The sequence below is a fragment of the Sturnus vulgaris genome, chromosome 5 (genome assembly GCF_052056855.1).
Source record: "Sturnus vulgaris isolate bStuVul1 chromosome 5, bStuVul1.hap1, whole genome shotgun sequence".
Classification (NCBI taxonomy): domain Eukaryota; kingdom Metazoa; phylum Chordata; class Aves; order Passeriformes; family Sturnidae; genus Sturnus; species Sturnus vulgaris.
This window is the reverse complement of record NC_142247.1, coordinates 59548677-59557117: the sequence shown is the minus strand read 5'-3', so window position 1 is coordinate 59557117 and position 8441 is coordinate 59548677.

Here is an 8441-nt window from a genome sequence, read left to right as displayed (position 1 = left end):
AACCTTACATAACAGCTGTACCTATTATCATTCATATTGCAGCAGCTCTTGTGGATCAGGACCCCAGTACACCACAGACCATGAACATATAAGCTTGAATAAGAGCACTGAGAATACACGTCTGTCTTGGCAGAGCAAGGCTGTAGATATTCAGCTGCTCCCCGTAATTACAGCATAAAGAACTGCTCATTCACCAGTGGAAAAAAAAAAAAGTCAAAGCAAACCAAAAACTCAAACCACACACCCTGGAACCCAAAGGGGGTGGTCCCACATCTGAACGGTGCTGTGGACACTCTGGGATCACTCTGACTGTGCCTTGCAGGGTGAGACCAGCTGGCCAGTCACTCCTCCCAGTGTTCTCACTGTGAGGTCTTTGGACCAGTGATGTACTGTCTTGAAGCTTTTTTGTAATCTGAAAGCTACACAAGAAAAGCAGAGACTTCTTTTTTGTCTGATTCATTAGTGGGAACAAACCAGAGAAGGGCAGGATGATCCAGCACTTACAGGCTTTGGCAAAAGAAGATACAGGCTAAATCTGTCTTTACAGATGAAGGAGAGAGGTGAACACATGATGATGAGGAGGAGGACAAGGAGGAGAAGAGCTGATGGGGAGTAGGAGCCATTTTTGGGACAGCCTGGGAGGCAGAGGAGAGTGCTCAAGGTCCTTGACAGCTGAGGAGTGAGTTGAAGGAGTGGGAGCCTGTGAGGCTGGTTCTGGCTCCCAGGGAATTTGAGCAATGATGCTTGTGAGGGGTGGGATCCTAGAGGAAAAATTGTAGAATAATAGCGATGTACAGGAAAGGCAGCCTGGAGGAAAGACCTAAACTTATTTTTTTTTTAATTTTCTGAAACTTTGAAATCTTACCTAAGTGATCAGAAGTATTGATTGTACACATAAATCCTTTAGATGTAAATCATTGACCAATTTTGGTACTAAGTCTGGATCCAGCCATCCCTAAAGTCTGTCAAAATAGGAATTTAGAATGCAAGAGGGTCATTTCTGAACCTAAGGACTCAAGAGGAGAGTGTCCCTGACAGTTTTATCTTACTCCGTCTTCTATGCAGCAAATAACCAAGTGTACCTTGCCATCGAGTTTGTTAAATCACTGTTGCATTTACTATCAAACTTTTAAAAATTGATGCTTTATATCAATAAAAATATTGATACTTCTTCATGGGAAGTGCACCACTCCATCTTCAACAAGGTGTGTCCAAGTTCTTCACTGTACTGAAAATAAAGTGCATGTTTTCACATTACAAGCCTGTATAGCCTTCCTGTCCAAAAATCAGCATGGATTTTATTTCTGTGCCCATTTTGCTCTGAGAGCAGGTGGTGTTGAAGCTGTCAGAGGGATGGAGGAGGAAAGCTGGAAGGAGCTGGGCACTCCTCCCTTGGTACACACATTAAAGAGAACAAATATTTGTCATTAACTTGTGACTCTTCAGCCTGAGTATGAGGAACATTTATACTACTCAAAGAACGGAGACATTAAGTGCTTCTAATCCACCAAACTTCCACTGTAGTAGGATCATGTTAGTTTTAGGGAAAGATGCAGAATGTCAGATTTTGTTCCCACAGCTACCTCATGAAGTAAACTGCAGTGCATGTGATTTGACTTGCAAGAAGAATCAAAGGAACCTAAATCTCTAGGATCTAAACACAGTTTGCTCTGCTGCATGAGGAAAGCACTGTGCTCTGCTAGCTAGATCCTGGCTCCTTCAGCGTCAGGAAAACAGACAGGCTTCAAAAATCTGTCCCTAATCCCCCTGCTGCCTCTGCAAGTGTAGAGGTTTGTCTGCCTCAGGGCATCTCCAAAGCAGGGTAGAGGAGAGAATCTGCAGTTACACCTTCAAAATTTTGGCACTGGATGAAGCTAACACCCACTTCATGGAAACAAAATTCTGCTGCAGAATATGCCCATGGGAGATAGGAGCACCATGGATTTGACCAGTGCTGTTAGGCAGAAGGAACACTGGAGGGAGAGCAGAGATGGCCGAATACAATGCTTGTTCAGTCTGTGACAATAGTTAACCACTCTCCATAAGCTTCAGGAATCTGTGCTCTCCTTACTCCTTTTCTTGTGAGTGGCAGGGTAAGAGGAAGGATAATTTTCCTGTTTTGTTTCTAACTAGAAGATGAAAGGATATATGTAGGCCATTCCATGCCCACTGTCACTGGATATGAGCTGGTCCCTGAGAAGGTGTTAGTTGAATTTGCCCAGCCTTGTGCTGCTCATGTGGCTCAGTGCAGGAGAAACCCTGCCAGATGGCTCAGTGACTTCCTTAGGGTGCCAGCCCCACGCAGTAAGCAGGTAAAGCTGAAGCTCCTGAAGTCCAAGACTGTTCTCAGGCTGCTGTGCCCACAGTCTTCAAACAACAGAGGGACAACTTCTTCCAGGACAGATATGGGAATGGCAAAAAACTTCTGGCAGCAGCTGCAGGCAGGGCAGAGGTGTGCAACTGATGTCAGGTGCTTGCAAAAGCTGTCTGCAAAACTTGCACACTCTCTTTCTTCTTCTTTTTTTTTTCCCTGCAGATGGATTTATCTTGCACTTTGTGGGATCCAGAAAGAGTCACTGAGTTTTCTCTTTCAGTGGAAAGGCTTCCTGTGGGGAAGGCAAGGCAGCTGTGCCTTGAACAGGTGAGTGAGAACAGATCTACAGGATAATCTTCTCAAGGGGCTCTCCAATTTTCCAACAAGTCATGACCCAAGTCCTTGACATCCTGCTTTCAGATAAACCCTGCTGAGAGGTGACTCAGGCAGAGTTTCTGCCCTTAACTACCCTATACACAAAGATGGTAAATGGAAGCCTGAAAGGGCTGGAAGGGGTTTTGGCTGTCCCTGTGAGTGTCAGGTCTGTGGAGAGGACATGTCTTTGCCAGCCTGAGCTGAATGAGCTTCATGCTGAGCTGAATCAGATGTTGTTCAGCATCTCTCAGCCCAGCAGCTTACCATGGCAAACAGTTAATAGCTTACACAACACTGCTGGTGGGAAGGTCAGGAATGTGACATCCTGTGGGATACACAGCCACCAGACACTGCTGTATGGACTCTTCATGATCTGTGTTCCCCCTTAGCCATGTCTTACCTACTATACCCTTGCTTAATTTCAAATATTGTTCTTCAAGGAAGGTTTTCCGGCTCCTTCCATTGTAAAAGGACAGAAGTGTGTACTCCTGGGGTATAGGTCACTTCCTCCTAGTGCATATCAGTCGGCTCACAGAATGGAAATTGCTCTTTATGGCAGTGATGAGAGATACCAGCACATCAGATACCAGGCAGAGAGGAGAAAAGGAAAATGATATTCCTTTATCCATGCTGGGTTTTTGCAGATGACAGCGTGTGTGGGGACTACAACTCTTCCCTCAAGAGTGAAAACTTACCTCCTCCATGTGGTGGCATGATGAGCAATCTTTTGAGGCCTTTTCATCTGTAGATTGTGGTTAGGGGGCTTTGAAATAGATAACCACTTAATTTCTTGAAGTTTAATCCATTTCTGGAGACAGGAGCTCAGAGGGAGAAGAGCTGGTACAGAGCTGGTACCTCCTTGCCTGTTAGGGAACAGCTAGCCAAAGCCACGTGCAGCGAAGAGCAGAAGAAAGAGGGGGATGCTTGAGCAAAGTGCTGGTGAGGGGAGGGTAGCAGAGCCAGGAACAAGCCCTTGCCTGCAGGGCACCTGGCAGCATCCCTTGGCACTCCTCCTGGCCGTGCCTTGCCATCCTGCCAGCCTGTCCTATGCCTGGGAGCAGTCTCTCTGGAAGAGAAGCTCTTTTCTTTGGTGTTGAGACTTGTTCTCCTTTTAATTATTTTAGCATTGCTAAGACAAAAATAAAATATTTGTGGTGAAACCTTTCAGGTTTATTTCAGCCCTGACACAAGTTGGCTGAGTTTCAGTTAACTGATTTATACCACATACTGCTCTGCCATACCCACAGCTTACATTTATCTATGAGAATGAAAACTGTCAGCAGCAGGTTCAAGCCAGCATATACAGGAGCTGCTGGAAGGAGCTGTGTGTATTGCCTTTCAGGGTCAAGGCTTTGGACTGGACTGCTGGAGAGTGTGTTTGCTGTGTCCAAGGCCTCTTCCTCTCTGGCTGTCTCAGTGACTCAGCTTGTCAGTATGTCACGAATGCTGTTTCAGCTCAGGGCTCAAAACCCAGATGATATCACCCTCATTCCTGCAAGGACAAGGTGGTACCATCTTCAGCTGTGTGACTCAGCACACTGGTGGAAGTGTCTTGGCTGGCTGACTTGAAGGAGAGAACTAAATCTTAGATGATGGAAAAGGACTTTCTTCACCTTGCTAGAAATAATTTAAGTTCTTAATGAAATCTCACTTAATTATAGCCTGAGAATCCAACTAGGATCTTTCACTGGAGCTTACTGAGCACAGCAACTGGGCCTCTAGCAAGACACACAGGATATAAGACATGAAATGGTTTAGTCTGTGCATGTCCACAGCTGAAATCTCAATTGTGAGGGCTCACAAAAGCAAGGGAGATACCAGCACAGGAAAAGAGTAGCCCTGCACAGTGAAATGCAACCTGACATGCTGTACCATGAAATCCCACAAGTGACCACAGATGTCAGCTTAACCACATGCCTTCCAATAAATTTTTTATAGCACCCAGTCAAACCTTGTCCCTGGCTGACTCCAGGGGCCAGAGAACACTGCCTGATCTGGCTGCTACCTCTTCTGGGTCATCATCTGACAAGTGCAGAAATGTGACATAACCACAAAACGGAGAGGACACCATTTTCAGTGCTTTCAGAAACAGTTTCACTGTCAAACTGTCTTCAAGAACAGGCAAAAGACCTTTTATGAAGGTTGATAACAGGAACAAGAGATGCAAGCACTACTACTAGTACTTGGATCAGACTCAGCTAATGTACCTGTTTGGAAACTAGAATGAGAAGCAGAGGTTGGATTTTCATCCATCGCAGGCACTTAGCTGTGGTAAAGAGATGTGTGAGAGATTTAAATAGTGGTATTCTTGTGTCTAATTCCCAAGGAGTTCTCACCCTTGGCTGCCTCCTAAACTGATCTCTTGTCCAAAAATATTAGAAAGCACAAGTGCACTTGATAGGAAGCCTGGAAGAGATGACGCTCACTGGGGAATGGATTTCTGCTCCAAGTCACACGCACTTCCTCACTAATAATCTATGTTATAAAAACAGTTTCTAGGGTACTGATCTGTTATCCTTTGCTTCAGAAATGCTTGCTTCTTCCTACATGTATTTCTTTTTCCAAATAGCAGCCCAGCCTCAGCAGGGGGCTAGAAGGGTGTGCCCCAGGTTAGGAATACGAATAATGGCAGGGCTAGGGATCATGTGTTGGGAAGCAGTTGGCTGCAGCCAGCATTTCCTCTGTTGCTAGCAGATAAGAGTCTTGTTTCCCACACAGACAACCAGATGGAAGAAATCAGGGTGCTTTTTTTCTCCCCTGAGCTATAGCACTGAATGAGCAAGCAGTGGCTCCCTGCTCCTGCATTTCCTAAGACAGCTTGATAGAGACAAACAGGAAGAACATCAGTAGAAAGTTGTTCAGCCCTGTACAGCACAGATGCTTTGGCATCTTTGCTCCCAGAAGCAAAACTGCTGATACTGAGGTTGTCTTCACATTTTCCCCAGCCACTTCCAGACCTATTGCCCGCTTAGGTCTTGACAGTTTGTGTAGCTGAGTGTAAAAGTTACCCACAGCCAGGTTAAACCCCAAAGAAAATATGAATATTTTATCAAAATGGTAAATTATAAACAAAACAAACAAATAAAAACAAAAGCAAAATCAACAGCAAAAGAAGCAGAAACAAAAAACCGAAACAATAAAAAGAGGAAAAATTTCCAAAATCGGAGTATTTCTTTCTGAGCAGTCTGAACTGACTATTCTTTCCTCACTCTCATGTAGTAGCTAGGACATAATTTTCTGTTTTACCTTTACCTGGGGAAGTCTCCTTGCCTGGACCAGCAGGTCTGGGCTATTTCTACGGATGCTGCAAGTCCCGCAGCAGCTGGCAGGGTGGGATAAGACTTCTTCTTGCACTTTCTTTGTATCTAGTGTAACTTTCCCATAAAGCAGAGAGCTACCGTTGCTTACAAACTTGCATCTATTTAGCCTTTTGTTATGAAAATCCTTCACACCGTCTCACTTCTAATCCCTTTAAAATATGGCTGAGCTTTTGGTTGCTGTGATACGTTCCCTTCGGCATGGAGGACCCCTTGGCTCACACTTCGAGGCAGCTGCTCAGTACCCTGAGCTGTCTGATGCTGCAGTTCAGGGCAGTTCAGGGATGCTCAGTGCCCTGGGCTCTCTGTGCTGCAGTTCAGGGCAGTTCAGGGATGCTCAGTGCCCTGGGCTCTCTGTGCTGCAGTTCAGGGATGCTCAGTGCCCTGCCCTGCAGCCTCAAGGTATCACTGCAAGTGTCCGATCAGACAGCCTGGGGCAGACGCTGCCTCTGAAAGAGAGACGGTGCATGCAATCCTGAACTCTATCTTTTCCATTTAAAGACACTTAAATGCCAGAAAGGGCATTTCAGGCGTATGTTCAGGGAGTTGACGGAATCAGGGGCTTGTAAGAACTTTTGTCCCCTTGTATTTAGAACCTGAGACGAGGCGTGATGCGGAGAGGCGCGGGATGCCTGCTGCTGAGCTAGAAAGGCTCCTTTGTGCTGAATCATCCGGGCTAGAAAGAGCTCGGGCTCTCCTGCTAAGTGGTCAGCGACTGCCTGCGAACCCCACTGAGACAGCTTTTGTTAGCCAAGATCAGCTGCAGCGTGAGGTGTCTCGGACCTTTCACCACAAAACAGGCTGCAAAAGGCACTGAGGGATGAATTCCGATTTTCTTTTGCTCTACCGTGGAGTTTTCCACTTAAAGCTGCAGTTGTTTGGCTCTAACCCAGGGCCAGAGTGCAAGTCAGTATGGGAGCAGCATGGACTCAGTGTGAGTATATGCGGATGTAGCATTTGCAGGGTGTGTGTGGAAGAGATGGGAGGATTCTGCATCTCTGAAGTCAATGCTCAGATGTGACTTTTTATTACCTTGATGGCAGGAGAAATTAGTTGTGAGATACATGTTCATCCCAAAAAAGTAACCTCCCATCAAAGCAACCCTCTTCCTCTCAACATGCTCAGGCAGCCCTTACTGTGGTAGGCTTCCCACTTTGCTATAGCTTAGTCATGCCTCAGAAAGCTTTGTGCACGGGTAGGTTTTATTGGGGTGGAGCAGTTCAATAGCCTGTTTCCATATGTGCCTGCAAGACCAGGCTTCCTTGAATCCCTTGAATACTATGGGAATTCAAACAAACCAAAAGCCTATTAAAAAAAAAAAAAAAGTGTGAATTACAATGCCCTCACAATTCCTTCACTTTAGAAAAATTCGGTGTGGTGCACTTATGTTCCCTCATTTTTTGTTTTTTCTTCCAGGCAGTCTCAGGCAAAGATTGGATATTGGGTGCTTGTATCAACTGCAGTCATCGCTCTCCCATCTGGAGTGAGTTTTTCAGAGGCAGGCATGGTACTCACCAGAATGTGTTGAGTCCATGGGGCAGATTAGGTCAGCAACATATCCTGGTTTATTTGAAAAGTTGTGCTGGACATTTTTCTGAGTCTTGGCAAATACGGATGTACTCTGTATAAAGAATGCTTTCCACACCTGATTATGAGGAAGTTTAATGGTCCATAAATGGGAGCAGCACCCAGAAGATGAGATGGGTGCCCTGAAGATGAGACAGTTTTCCTGCCCCAAGGCTGGATGTACCCAAATGATTGATGAGCAGCCACAGTGTATCAAACTGAACACAAATCCCTATAGGAGGGTGACTTCGTTGCCTTATGGGCAGAAGTTATGAAGATTTTTTACAGCAACACCCTCATGAGATGGCTGTGTCCAAGCTGTCTGACCAGCACACAGGATATGTGTGTCCAACTTTGCAATTGCTTTGAGCATGAGGGATGTTGCCCTCATGTCTACACCACATTTCCTTTGCTGTTCTTGAATTGGTGTCACGTGCTGGCTCTGGATATGCCTTTTGTACCTTTTCTGGTAGCAATTATACTGCCCATCCCGCTCCACTCCGGGAGTTACCAGGATTCACTCCCTGCCCTTCATTTCCTGTCTCCCAAACAGCAGCACGCTGTGTGTGCTGGCATCTTGGTGAGCTCCTCAGCCAGTTCCCACCAGCATCTGTCACTCTTGCAGCATTCACTTACAGTCTCCTGCCTCTGGTCCCTTCTGGTGCCTCACACCCACCCACTGCCATTACTTTCTCATTCCTACCAATCTTCCCATTTCTATTACTATTAGAATATTCTTCTTTTATTAGAAGACAATTAAATCTGTAAGATTTTTTTTTTCTGAATGAATTTCTGTAAGAGATTTTTTTTTGCCAAGGGATGGAATTAGCATTATGGACATTTAAAGGCAGGAAATGGTGTAACTGCTT